Consider the following 13,703-nt stretch of genomic DNA (forward strand, 5'->3'; position numbering starts at 1 on the left):
AAGTCACTGATGCAAGAAACTTTGGGAAGTTGTTTGGGGTTTAAAGCCTTGTAGTCTTGAATGCATGTTCCACATTGGATCAAGTGTCCTATGTCTGTGAACCATGAGACAAACTTGGTTTTTTTCACTCATTTTTCCATTTTTTAAGTGGTGTACCTATCTTGGGCAGCTGTCTTCGATTGTGCTGCCATTTTTTAACTTTGTTAGAAGCACTCTCACTCCAATTGGATTATCAGTGGAAATGGCAACCAGGCTGGGATCTCTTTTCAGCCTTTTGAATGCTTGGAAAGGAAATCTTTCATGGCTCTTTGTATCCCACACAGCACACAAATTGTAGTGCAGCCTGCTGCAAGCTGTGTGTGATATTGGCCTGTGATCTAAATTGGCTTAGGAATGCAGTGAGGATCCACAGGTGGTGCAGGGGCTCTGAGAGAAAACCTCCATCCCTGTGCATTGTGCTGTGGCTGCAGTGCAGCATCTCCAGCAGGCTCTGCCACCCTTGCTGGGGACACTGAAAAGTGACAGCCACACTTATTTCCACAGGACAAACCAGGGACACTCATGAATGAAGCAGAGCTAGACTGAACTTGCAGCAAATTCTGGATCTGTGTCTTCCCATCTTAACTCCAAATAACTTAATATTTTTTTATGCTGATGATGCTGTTTTCTTTATCACCATAAATCATTGTTTTATGCTGATGACACTGTATTTCTCTATCACCATTAATCATCTATAATGCTTGAGAAGGAAATGTTAATGAAGAATACAATTTATTAAATGTCACCCAGTGGGTGGGGTAAAAGGTGGATTAACTGCAAACCTTATTATAAACAGGGCCAAAATAAAGTAATGACCCAAACAGACTTGTGGATGGGGTGTGGGAGGTTCTGGAAGAGGTGAGCAGGACATGGTCAGTGCCTGGGACAGCGAGGAAGGGCTCTGCAGAGCAGGACAGTGCCTGGGGAAGGCTGGGACAGCCCAGCAGAGTGGGGAGGAGTTGCTCTGGAAAAGCAGGGGGTTCCCTTGCTGTGTGCAGTCAGAAAGTGCCAGATTCCCACCTGGCTCTGCTCTGCTGCTCTTTGGGAAGCCATGGCAGAAACAGGAACTGAAATTGAACTCTCCTCCCGCTAAGGCTCCCCTGCTCTTTGGGAGCACAGAACACCCTCTGATATTTCCCGTGTCTGATCACAGAATAACCATCTCCTGCAAATCAGGGAGAGGGACTTGAATGGTGGCAGAAAGGCTGACAAAACAAATGCCTCAAGCCATAACTATTACTTGAAGAATGTTTCAAACCTTAATTCAGCTCAATCTTTGATTGGCTAGTTTGTCTCTGCCATAAACTTTAAAGACCATGTTATTTACCTGTCATTTTAGAGATTGTTTCTATATCCTGTCCACTTGTAGGCTGCCTGTGTCCCAGAAGGCACAGATTTCTTTTTAGATTTTAATTTTTAATTTTTGCCACATTTTGATTATGGCATTATTATATGGGGTCAGTGCTCAGTCAACTGTTAAATAAATTGCAAATTCTACAAAACACAGCCAGCAGAGTCATTACTAACTGTAATGCTGAAACTTCAAGCAAAATTACATCTGGCTACAATGCTATTCAGATGCATAAATTATACAGCCTCTGATTATCTTAAGGAAAATTCAGCTATTAAACTTATTTTATGGGCACAAAACAAGGGGAACTGCCAAAAGGAATCTGTGCATCCTAAAAGTCATGAGAAGAAAAATAATTGGCAAACCTTTTCCGCCTGCAGTTTTATGGAATGTTCTCTCTCCCTCCTGATGTTCAATCAGCCTCCACCACTGGCACAGATGAAATCACACGGTGTCAGCACTGGTGGGGGAACACAGCCTGTGTAGCTTTGGAACAGCAGGTGGGTCAAACATTTCAAATCTGACCCCAAACTTCCCCCATCTTTGCATGGGGACCTCGGGGGGTGAATCTCCAGGGGAGAAAATTGCAATTCAGTGTGGAAAAAAACAAGGATGCTTGATAGTGGGGGGGTTGAGTGTGCTCCTGAAAGCTTTCCAGCTGCCCTGGAGCACGAGTGGGGTCAGCCCTCTTCATGTGCCAGCAGGTCACTGACACCTCACTCGTGTCTGAGATGGGGAAGGATGAAGAACAGAGCCTGGAGGGGCTGAAGGCACAACAACCCAAAAGGCATTCGATCACAAACCACAGCTGGGCCAGAAATCCCTCAGACTCAGGGCAAGGGCATATTGCTTCCTCCCTTGTTCTCCCACACCCAGTTTTATTTCAGTATTGCCAGTGTTAAATTCAGAGTTACCTTTGAAGGATAGCGAGTACATTGCTTAAAACAGTCCTGTCACCAGATTTCCTGAGTTGCTTCAATGTATTTTAAACCATTCTTATATTTGACAAGTAATTGCCAAAATAGGTTATATGCCACTGACCTTTATCAAAGTCTGATTTTTTCCAAGCCTTGTCTCACAGTTCCATCCTGTAAAGACATTCAGGGAAGATAATTGCTCCCTAAACTAATTGCCTTCTCTGCTGTTCTTTTCTGGACTTCTGCAAGACAGAGGAAATTTTGCTATTATTTGTTCTTTGAACAGGTCTGAGCTCCTCAGACTGGAGATAAGAGAAGGTACCCCAGTTCTGTTTTCATTTCCTTCCTTCCTTCTTATAAGAAGAATTATGATTCAAGAGCATTGCTGCTTTCTTTCTGGAATACTTCTATGCAGAATTTGTATAGGAAATCATAATTTTTCAGTGCAGTATGTGGTGTTATATTAAATAAAAACATGGCTAACAGGAGTAGTGGATAATGCCTATGAGTACGTGAGGAAGTACTGAATTTCTGTTCCTAACATTATGCAGCCTGAATCTGGTTTTTCCTCCCTGATTAATCATAACTATCCAGGATTTCAACCTATATTGATCTTTTAGACAAGAGGAAGGGAAGATTAATCTTGTTTTAATAAAGCTCTTCTGTTTAATTCAGCTCTCTGATAGGTTGTGAGTGATACACTTGGTGGCTGGCACAGTTTTAGCCAAGCCACGAGCTGCTCCTTGGCTGAAGGATATTGATAGCTGCTAAATATCAACAAAATTATTAATGGCACTGAAGCACACCAGGGTTTCAGGTAAATGGTTGGTGTCAGGACAGAGATAATCGCCGTGGGGTTGCAAAAGGAGGTGATTTTCTAACACTTTAACACTGCACTCTGTCCCTGCTGTGAGTGTGGTTCTGAGTGTGCAGTGTGGCCGTGGTAGAGAAAGGAGAACACAATTCTCTGAAAATAGGAATACACTGAAGAAAAAGATATAGAAGAAAACTATCCATTCTTGACAGAGAATTTCCCATGTATGAACAGATGAAAACAAAAATAAGTAGGACCACACCTTGTAACTGCACAATTCCTCAACCACTTCACCTCACTCTTTGTGGGGGTTCCTTCACTCCCTTTGAAAGATATTCATTATATTGCATTTCTTCTGAGCTTTATTTTTTCTGAGCTTTCTGAGCTTTTCCAGTATTAAATTGAAATTATTCCACAAAGATAGCTCCTGACCTAGTGTTCTATACTACTATATCTGACAGCCTTTCCACTTGGAGATTTTGAAATAGTAGAGTTACACTGCAGACTTGTACTGTGTGGGGTGAGAATGTGAATTGCAATCTTTTAGGAAAAAAAGAAACATTTTGAAATTAGGAAGCTATTTAGAAGCACAAATATGTTTTTTTTTTAATATAGTTAAATATAGTTAAAATGCATAAACATCCTCTGTGTATTTCCTGTAGTTTCCTATCTTTGGGTTTGTGACCTTTAACAGAAGTTTGAGAGGAAATTTAAAAAAGTATTTCTCTCGATTGAGTGATTAAAAAAATCCAAACAACTATTGCTAATTCTCTAAGCAGTGGATTATAAATCCAATTTTTTACTCCCCCTTCTGGTTGTGGTTTTAAGGAATTCACACGCATGGGAAGCAGGACTAAGACTGTCAATTTGTTATTTGAAAATATTTTAACATCTATTTCTAGCTGTGAAATGTGTCAGCTAGGGAGCATATAATTTCTTCTATTAAGATGCTGAGTGTATATAATTTAAAATAACAATGCAAGCAGATATGCCAGTGTTATGGTGTTTTTCATTTCTAGCAGGTCTCTTAAAAAGAGAACAATTTCTGTTTGCTTGGGATTGCAATCTGATAGTCCTCCTCACAATGGTTTATTACTTACATGCTCCTGCCCAGATCAATGTGTTTTCTGAAGACACCAAGTGTGGGTCAGACAAATAAAGTCACAGGGCCAGCACACTAAAGGCTTATTAGCAATGTCAGGTCACTAAACAATGCGATCAGAAACGTGTTTTTTGTAAAATGCCACTTTCACAAGAAATGCATAAAATTCCCCCTGTGTAGCACGAGATGCAAGAGCCTAAAATAACCAGGTTTTGTAAAGGAAATTCAGGCTCCCATCTGCATAGGCAGAGATGGATTTCAGGATGAAGCCTTGGCAGTACAACGATTTTTAATTTTTCCTGGGGAGGAGCTGTGGACTTGTCCATCCTCGCTGCGGACATTGATTTCTTTAGAGCTGTTCTGCCTGTGTGAGCACTCCCACGTCCTTGCAGGTGTGGGAATGACTTGGACACAGCTGTGCCAGCTGTGGCTCAGGCCCTGGAAAGCCTCATTTATTGGGGACTTAGATGATTAAAAGTGTGCTGTTTCATCCATTAGGGAAGCCGCCGTCAGTCTGGGAGTGCCAGCGATGCTGAGGAGTTTATATGTTCTGAGAGCCCAATAAACATCTTCTACTGCACTTACAGAGTGCAGCAGTTTTAGATGCCTGCTTGCTTTCCCAGATTTTGTTGCCTTTCTAATTAAATCAGACTTGGGGATTTGAAATTGAATTGGTGTGAAATACACAATAAAAGTCTCTAAGTACTTTCAGACTGGCAAGGCCTGGGCATGGATTTAACTAGCATGGGAAGCCAGAGGAGCCTGACTACACGACTCTACAAACACTTCTAATGCTGTTCTCTATCACTTTTTATTCTGTAAATGACTTTTGTTCTGAAGTGAGATATGACTTCCCTTCCTGTAGTGCTGCATGAAATGAGATGACAGCAGCATCACATCCTCAAATTTAACTACCATCATCAGCATTGAGAAGGAAAAATTGCATGGCCCATAAAAGCATCCTAAAGCTGGTTGCTTTAGGACAAAAGATGACAGTTGGAAAGTGAACTGTTCTCCCAAGGAATATAAACCATGCATTCAAAAATAGGAGTAAGAGGTATTTTTGGATTGTAGCACTACTTTGTGTTTATTTCAGAATGAGCAATAAATGGAAACTGCAGATCAAATCTACCAACTCTATGACGTTGTGGCTGTGTGTTAAATGGAAGGAAGACACATCTTCCAGGTTTTCCAGCAAGAATAACTGAGGAAGTAAATTATGTGACAACAATATCACTTAGGAAAGGATAAAGATGAACATCTCTGATCACAGTGTAAGAGATACAACATCGTGAGAATGGCAGCTATAAACCAAAGAGGTCTGAGGAGGGCAAGCAGAGTTTCAGATCAAAGTGTGAAACAAGGGTTACTTGCAGTGCAAGGAGAATGAGGCACTGTGGAACAGCTGCTGCCTTGGGCACAGGGACAGAACTCTTGGTCAAATAAGTAGATGAAACCTTCAGCTTTTTATAAACATTTCTCTGTCTTACAGGTGAAATTGCTTCTGTGTGAGCTTCTTGCAGCTTTTAAAAGATGTGCAGGAGCCCATCGTTTAGAAAATTTTCCACAATGCCAAAATTCATTTGGGGCTTCCTAACTGTTGCCATTTTGCAATGCCTCATTTCAAGGCCATAAAACTCCAGTTTAACTAGACAAGCCATTGCTGTGACACATGACAAAGCTGGCATTCCCAAACAATGTAATTTTGTATGCATTTAATTAAAATACATATAGTGTTTGCACATTGGGCTGGGTTCAGAAGCAGTGCCCACACATTCATCAGAAAATGAAGGCTGGCAGTGGTTGGAGCACGAGGAAATAGGTTATGGCTGTGACAGTGCAGCCTGTGTCAGTGCAATGCAGGGGCTAATGCATGTGCTTAATGCAGAACAGTTTGGAGGATTGCTGGAGTATTGAATTCAGACCACCTTCCTATCCTTTTGAAAGCATTTCTCTTATTTCATACCCCGTAATCCTTTTAAATATGTATAGATTGTGCTCAAGTTATAAGGCAGAATGATTTTTACATGTATAAAAATATGTTGGCTAGTGCCTAAATGCTGGACTCCATGGCTGTCAGTGCCTATTGTATATAATTTTCCCAGACACACAGCTAGCCTTAGGCTGTGAAGGTAGGAGCTCTGTGTCAGAAAGACTTTGACAAAAGATATATAGCTTTTAATTTGCCCATGGAACAGAGGGAGCAGATTTATGACCTAAAATACAAGGCTGAGAATTGGCTGTATACTTTCAGCTAATGGGTATAGAAATGAGGAGATTCACAATGGCTACTTCATGCACAGACTGCCTTTTTTGCATGTTGAATAAACAGTCCAGAAAAATTTACAGGGCTATAATTTAAAGCAAAAATAAGGCAAGTGGTAGACCTGTGAATGCATTTTCTATCTTCTGTCTCTTCTTGGGCTTACAGTATCTTGTAAAACTGTAATTCTAGCCTGCTTTACCTGATTACTTTGTTTTCATGCGTATCAGGCTAGATTATTAGCATTTGTTTATTGGCTATTTTTCATTAAGGGCCTTTGCAGACATTAAAGAGGCTCACAAAATTGTGGAACTCTCAATACCAGTTCCACAGGTAATAAAAAATCCTGTCAACTTTATCTGAATGAAGTTGCACTGATTTATGCTGGTTGAGGATTTGGCCTGCAGAATTGATCTTGGATTGTAAGAGAGAAACTCTGACGGTGTCCTCTGTTCTTAACTCCTTTGACAAAGATAGCTTTAGAAAACCATTTTGATTTTGTGGATTTATCCTTTGTCCTGGCTGTCAGAAGACATAGCAGTTTAAGATCAAAGGGGAAGAGATTTGAAGATTAAATGTCTTTGAACTGAAAATGTCCTGCAGCCCCATAAATTCCAGCAGAGATCACTAAATGGAGAGCACAGTCATCAGCTGATTTGTATTAATGATGCACTGATGGGAACTTTGGAAGTGTTGTGAGCCTCTACCAAAGTGATGGAGCCTTGTCTGGGATCCCATCCAGGGATCCTGGGGTACCTGGAGTGGCTCCTCGTGCTGCTGTGCATGAGCAGGAGTGGCTGCACAGGACATGCTTCCAGCCAGAGGGATCCCAGCAGCACAGATCTCCCTCCCTCCCCCAGGATCTCCTGGTGACCCTGATCTCATCACTGTGGCTGCATCAAGGGGTGCCAGGGACCTGCATCTATTGCAGCCACAATGGGACACAGCTGATCAGCCCTTCACAGCCTGCTCTAGTGGCAGGTGTCCCTGACAGGGCAGCTGGGACTAAAGATTTTTAAGGGACTAAATGTCTCTAAGGTCCCTTCAATAACATTCCTTGATTCCATGGTCTGCAGTGACAAGGACCAAACAACCATAGCTCATAATTCCTACTGAGGCCTTGTTCTCTGCTCTTTTATCTTTGCTTCTTCAGGACCCCACAGGATGGAGGCCCTACCTCACCTTCAAGAATTTCCAGAGGTTCATAATCCTGGTAATCCAAAATCATTTATGTTTTGCTCATCAGCTTTCATCAACTGAATCTCAACATGATGTGTCGTGTTAGAGTGCCCTCCACCAAGGCTGGAACTGCCAGGCTGGAAGGGGTCCTGCACTCCAGTAGTGATGGATGTTCCTCTGGAAGCAGTTCTAAGGAATAACCACTGTAAGGGAGCACCTGCAAAAGACAGAGACACAATGACTTGCCTTATTCTTTAATTCTTCAAAGATTTAAGAACATGAAAACAATAGACTAGGAAAAAAACTCTGGAAGGATTATTCTGCTATAATCCCTATTTATTCTTTTGTTTCTCCATGTAATATCAGTATTTGCATGCTAATTAGTGATTAGAACTGAATCTTTTAGGAAGGAATTTGTTTTTCTCACGAAACTTATTTTGTGAGGTACACTTTCTAATACATTCATTTTTTATAGATAAGCAATCTACTTAAGCCTACATGCCAGAGGATAACATAAAGATGTTATTTGAAAATAAATTACTGCCTCAAGTAGCTTCTATAGTGTATTTGCAAAATGCCAGTTCTAGAAGGGCAGTGGAATTATTAACTTAAGATAAATGGCTAGAGATGATATAATTATGAATTCTGTGAGAAGACCTTGTCAGAAGAAAGATATAGACTGAATATTTTTTTTGTTAGCATAATCCATATGAAAAAAAGAATTGAGACATCAGAATGACAATGATTTATACTTTCTGTGACTTTCAATGATTTTATTTTTTTTCAATTTATTTTCTTACCAAGAGAGTCTTAGGTATTCTTTGTAACTCACTAGATTTTAACAAATGCTGCATTTGCTGAACTGCAAAACTGAACTACATTTTCAGAAGAGAAAACAAAAATAAAATAAAATGGTTCTTCCTGAATTTAAAAGCGAGACAACCCTGGAGCTAATAGCAGCTTTCCAGTGAAATCATCCTGGGACTTTGATAGAAGAAAGTAAAAATGAAAATTCTAGTATACCCTAGCACCTGGGATAATGATGCACAACTATGTAAAATACACTTAAAGAGCTGGAGGTCAGGTTTGGTGGCACTGCCCCGTATGGTTTTAAACAGTGAATGCTTTAAGACTGTAAGCCAGATGGTTTTGAAATTACTGCATAAAATCCCTCTAACTTTGGCTAATTTGTAGTGATGGTTTCTAGAGACTGATCTTCTTGTTCAGATGGAAATTTTCTAAACAGTCTTTTCAAGTTATAATTTCCTTTTTTGCTGTTGTCTTCATATTCTGTCAGTTTCTAAATGGTGGGCTCACGAGTCAGGGCCAGGGATGGCAGGTTCCTGGGAGTGAAGGAGAAAGAAGTTTGTTTCTGTTGCAAAGATTTTATAGGCTAAGCACTCTACATGAAAAATGGTGGCATTTAAGTCAAACTCCTCTCTTATTTCTCTCCAGCTTGTTCTCTGTTCTGCATTTCAGCACTGAATGGTTGCAAAGAAATATAACTTTTTCCATGGATGGGAAAGCTTTTATTCTTGCTTTTTGATTGTTGTTGTGCATTCGGAGCTCTCCCACTGATACTCATTACATTAGTAGGCATAAAAGTTGTCCAGGGCCCAAAAGAAACAATAAAACCTGTAGCTGTTACTACTCTCAGGAGAAAAATAAATGTCAATGTCAGTCAGCGATTAAATATGCAAAAGATTTCTTGCGTGTGCTAGAAACTTGATGTTAAAATTAATTAAAAAAAGAGGAAATCTTATAGATGGAGCAGAGCAACAGAAAGTGTATCGAGATCACATCAAACTCAGGAACAAATGAAGTAATTTTTAGGAGCCTCTCAGACAGTAATGAAAAGTCTGTGTAAAATTAGCACTAATCAATGAGCATTGATCTCCCTGCAAACCTATGTGTCTCTATGAGCCCTGCCCAGGGTACCCCATCAATGTTCCATCACTGGGTTTTGGGTTGTTTTTCGAGGATTTTTTGGCCATCTGCACACACTCTGTAAGTTCTGCCTTTGGCCCTGGTGGCACCCAGGCAGCCTTGGTGACTTCAGCTCTTGAAGTCTGGCAGGAAAGGGCTCAGGTGGCTCCAGAATGTGCCTGAGCCCAGCCATGCCCCAGAGAGCAGGGGAGCTTCTGTGTGACACCTTGAGCCACTGCCAGGCACTGATTCCTGCAGGTGATGCCTTAGGATTTTAGCTTTTATATTTTTCCTTATACCTTTGTAATCCTGTAATTCTTTAGTGTGTAACTCCAAACTCCACACACAGTGTGAGCTGCTGCTTCCCCATTTTGCTCAGGCACAGCAATTCCTCTCCAGGCCTGGCAATCCAGGACACCTCAGTGCCTCAGGCCCCAGAAATGGAAACAAAAGTGATTTAAGGGTGCAGACTTGGGGCAAATGACTTCATTACGTGAAGCTTTCCAATTTTCCAATTAAACTCCAATATGCAAAATGATCAGACTTTGACAAGTATGAAAACCTGTGACCTGTGATCCATTTGGGCTGTAGCCCCTGGGGGGATTCGCCTGCCTGAAATGTACCTGAAGAACCTTCAATAAATCGAACTGCTTCCTATTCCCTTAATTTTGTCAGGCCTCTGTTTTTAGGCAGTTCCAAAATGCATGGCAGGAGCCTTTGGTCCCTGCAGCCCCTGGGGGAGCTGCCACCAGAGACCTCTGCTCCACAGAGAGTGTCACACTCCTTCCCTGGGGCTGTGGCTGCCCATGTTTCTCCTTCCTGATGACACCTACAGGTCTTGTCCAGAGACTGGGGAAAAAGGAACAGACCCTCAGAGGGGTTTCTTTGGGGAAAAATTGCTTTTACTGCACTGCAGCTCTTCAGCTACCATCATATATGCATGTGTGTTCTTCCCTTCTGTCAGGAAAGAGAAAATTTTTCTAGGATTTATTTAAGAGCCCTTGAAAATCCTTAGGAAAATGAATGAGCAATTTCCATCCCAGTGGGAGGGGGGTTTTCATTGCAATTGGCAGCTTCTAAACATAAAATACACAGAGGGACACCCAGAGTGACTCTTTGGTGTGTCAGGATGGTGGAGGGGAATAAAGATTTGCTTACTCTTACTACCATGTACATTTCCTCCCCATTCAGGAAATGCTGGCATGGCCCCTCTGTGCCATCCTGTCGAGAGGCAAGAAGACATTTTTAATAGCACTGTCGCTTTTCAACCAATCCAGTGACAGATAGGAGTGAATAATATAAATTCTCTAGCCATTCCTTGGCATTTATTTCAATGTAAGTGTATTTTTTTTTTCAAGTAGAAAACCCAATAGTAATTTATCAAGGGACAAATCATTTTTTCTGGGCAGTGGAGTCTGCAAAATCCCCATTTTTAAAGCACTAAATCTCCCTCCTTTGACAGGAGTAAGAAAGCATTAAAAGCTTTGATTTAGCTGGATCATACAAAATAGTTTCTCATAATTATCCTTTTGGATGATATATGCTTGTCTTTTTTCCCCTTCTTATTAAACCTGAGGTTTCCATTTTTCATCCAGCTGTATTACTAAATTAAATTGCCTTTTGTTGTATTCAAGTTAAGCACTTTGCCAAAAGCTTTCCTTGTTCAGGGAAATAATATTTACCCAACGCACTCCCTGTTTTACTGTTTAAATTTACTGTTTGCAATTTTTTGGTTTGCTAAATGATTGGAGGTTATTGTTTGTTTTAATAGGAATAATGAATCAGTGGAATTTAGTGTTGTGTCTTAGAGTACAGTATCCAGGGCAGGGGGAGGGGAAAAGCTCCCAAGGAATTCTTATTTTGAATTGAAATGTAAATTGCCAACATGACAGAAAAAGGTTCTTGCATGTCCAGCTTTAGAAACTTTTCATTTTTATTGCTGCATGAAATGGAACTCTGGTAGGCTATGGAAGAATTCCATGGGGAATATAGTCACACTCATTGACAAAATAATAGAAAACAGTTCAACATGCCACCTTTCTTGGACAGTTTGCATCTGCACATTACAAAATTGCTGTGAAAGCCAGAGGCAGTTCAGCCAGAGTTTTAATTCTGTTCTTGCAAGGAGAAAGCTGAAATTTGGACTAAATGGACTAAATCAAATAAAAATCTATACCAAATTTAATAAAAGAGTACCCATGATCAGCGTAGCAAAATAAGCTGCTCATTGAAAGATTTATGAGGTGCTGTTCAAGGTACCACCCAAAGAAATTAATTCAGAGGCCACTGTTTGTCATGCACTTGTTTCAGGTGAGCTTTGCCTGGGTGGGTTCTCCAAAAGCACGGCTGGTGTGAAGCAGCTGCCCTGGCTGCCATCCCCTTCTTGCCCAGGGTATTTCAGATCATGCCCAGGGTCTGTCATTGCTTCTCCTTTCTCTGGGAAGGTCCCTGGGGCAGAGCTTGCAGCCATGGTGGCCACATTACAGTCTGCAACAACACACAAGTCTTGAGCACTGACTCCAAAGTTAATAATGGTATGAATTACACAAGGTCTGACAAATGTGGAATTGAGGGTGGAAAAGTGGGTCAGTGCAGCTTTATGAAAATGAGATTGTGTCACACTGTGTGATGGGCTTTGAAGAAATTGTAAATGTCATTGATACAGACCGACATCCCTGATGGAGATCCACCTGTGGGCTTGGCTTCTCTGCTGTGGAATTATCACAATTATAAAAGTTAAAGAGGTGCAAGATCAGTGGGTCTGCTGTGAAAGGGACTCTGGACATCACCAGGCTTTCCTGGGGAGATCAGGTTAAGGAGGAGCTGGCTTTCTGTGGAGAGGTTGGAGCAGAGCAATGAAAAGGCTCAAAGAGCTGGAAAAGAAAGCACAGCAACCATATAAAACAAGCAAAACACAGGGTTTGAAACTGCACCTACAGAGATTTACTTTGACACAGCAGGATGCCAGCAGAAGGGTACAGCACTTCTCTAATTTGGGGTGTTTTTAAAACAAGGATACAGATTACCCTGGCTTGGAATAAGAGGAATGGGACAGGTGACTTCTGAAAGTCATGTGCCATGATACAAGGATTGGTGAGAGCACGTGCAGCAGTGGCAGGAGAGAGAAAACCCCGAGGGAAAAGGGAAACACACTCCTATCAATGTGGAGCCCCCAGAAAACAATTAAGGCACAGGCAACTGGTGCACTGAAGGAGATTGTCACATCAGATATTAGACACTCAGAGGGTGCAGGTACTGGCTCACACATTTATGCATTTGCAATATTTCACTGAAGTGGATGGGGAAGTAAACAGGAGGGGAAGACTGAAGAACTTCCAGGAGCACCAAAAGATTTGTGGGGTGTGTGGATGTGGAGCATGAGTTTTGGCTTGTTGAACAAGAAGTTGTGGTTGTGGTGGCCTCTGTCAGCCCTGAAAATCTGTGAATGTGTAATTTCCAAGAAAGCTCTGAAAATCTCATCTAAAAGGCTCTGTTTGCCCTTTGTATCCTTCATAATAAATTGAAAAGAGAGAGGCTTTTTCTTCTCCACCATATACTCTCATTTTTTCCTGGTTTTCATTTAAACCCTGCTGCTATTAACAGATGCTGATATAATTTCTCGTCCTGGTAGTTTCAGGCATAGTGTGAATTTGTTGCCAAACTCATCATATTAATTATTTATTTAATTAATAGTCCATAGAATATTGTCTTTTAATCTTTTTCTTCCCCTGCAGTGCTTCCTATAAAATGCCTTGGAAGGGAATGCAAGACTTTGTAATAAAACATTGCAGGAAACATTGGGCCTCCCGTATAAGTTAGCCAGTAGCTTCTCTGCACTGGTTCTAAAGCTCTTGTGATTTTAGTATTAATTATGTGGAAGTATCAGAAAGGTGGAGCTCCACCTCTGGGCAGTTAAATATTGTAAAAGGCTTCTTAAAGCTTGTGAGGAAAGCAAAGACCTGTGAGTCAGGGAAAGATGAAAATTTCATAACACAGTATTTTGGTTTTGATGCTTTGAAGTCACAAACTATTTATTTATTTATTTTATCTAGGGTTTTACAGATCATTTAGATCCTAATGTTGATAATAATTAGAAATGTGGGGGCACTGAA

At 41.0% G+C, this 13,703-nt stretch overlaps 1 long non-coding RNA gene across 1 annotated transcript in view; it reads left to right on the forward strand.

The window, feature by feature from the left end:
• Nucleotides 1-13,126, forward strand: part of LOC147650025 (uncharacterized) — a 73,690-nt gene extending 60,564 nt beyond the window's left edge. Inside the window, exon 3 of the long non-coding RNA XR_015277272.1 lies at nt 7,640-13,126. This is a non-coding gene — a long non-coding RNA (uncharacterized LOC147650025). The remainder of the gene's footprint in view (nt 1-7,639) is intronic.
• Nucleotides 13,127-13,703: the final 577 nt, after the last annotated feature.

Source organism: Cyanistes caeruleus, chromosome 17 (assembly GCF_971803275.1).
Source record: "Cyanistes caeruleus chromosome 17, bCyaCae1.hap1.1, whole genome shotgun sequence".
Taxonomy (NCBI): Eukaryota; Metazoa; Chordata; class Aves; order Passeriformes; family Paridae; genus Cyanistes; species Cyanistes caeruleus.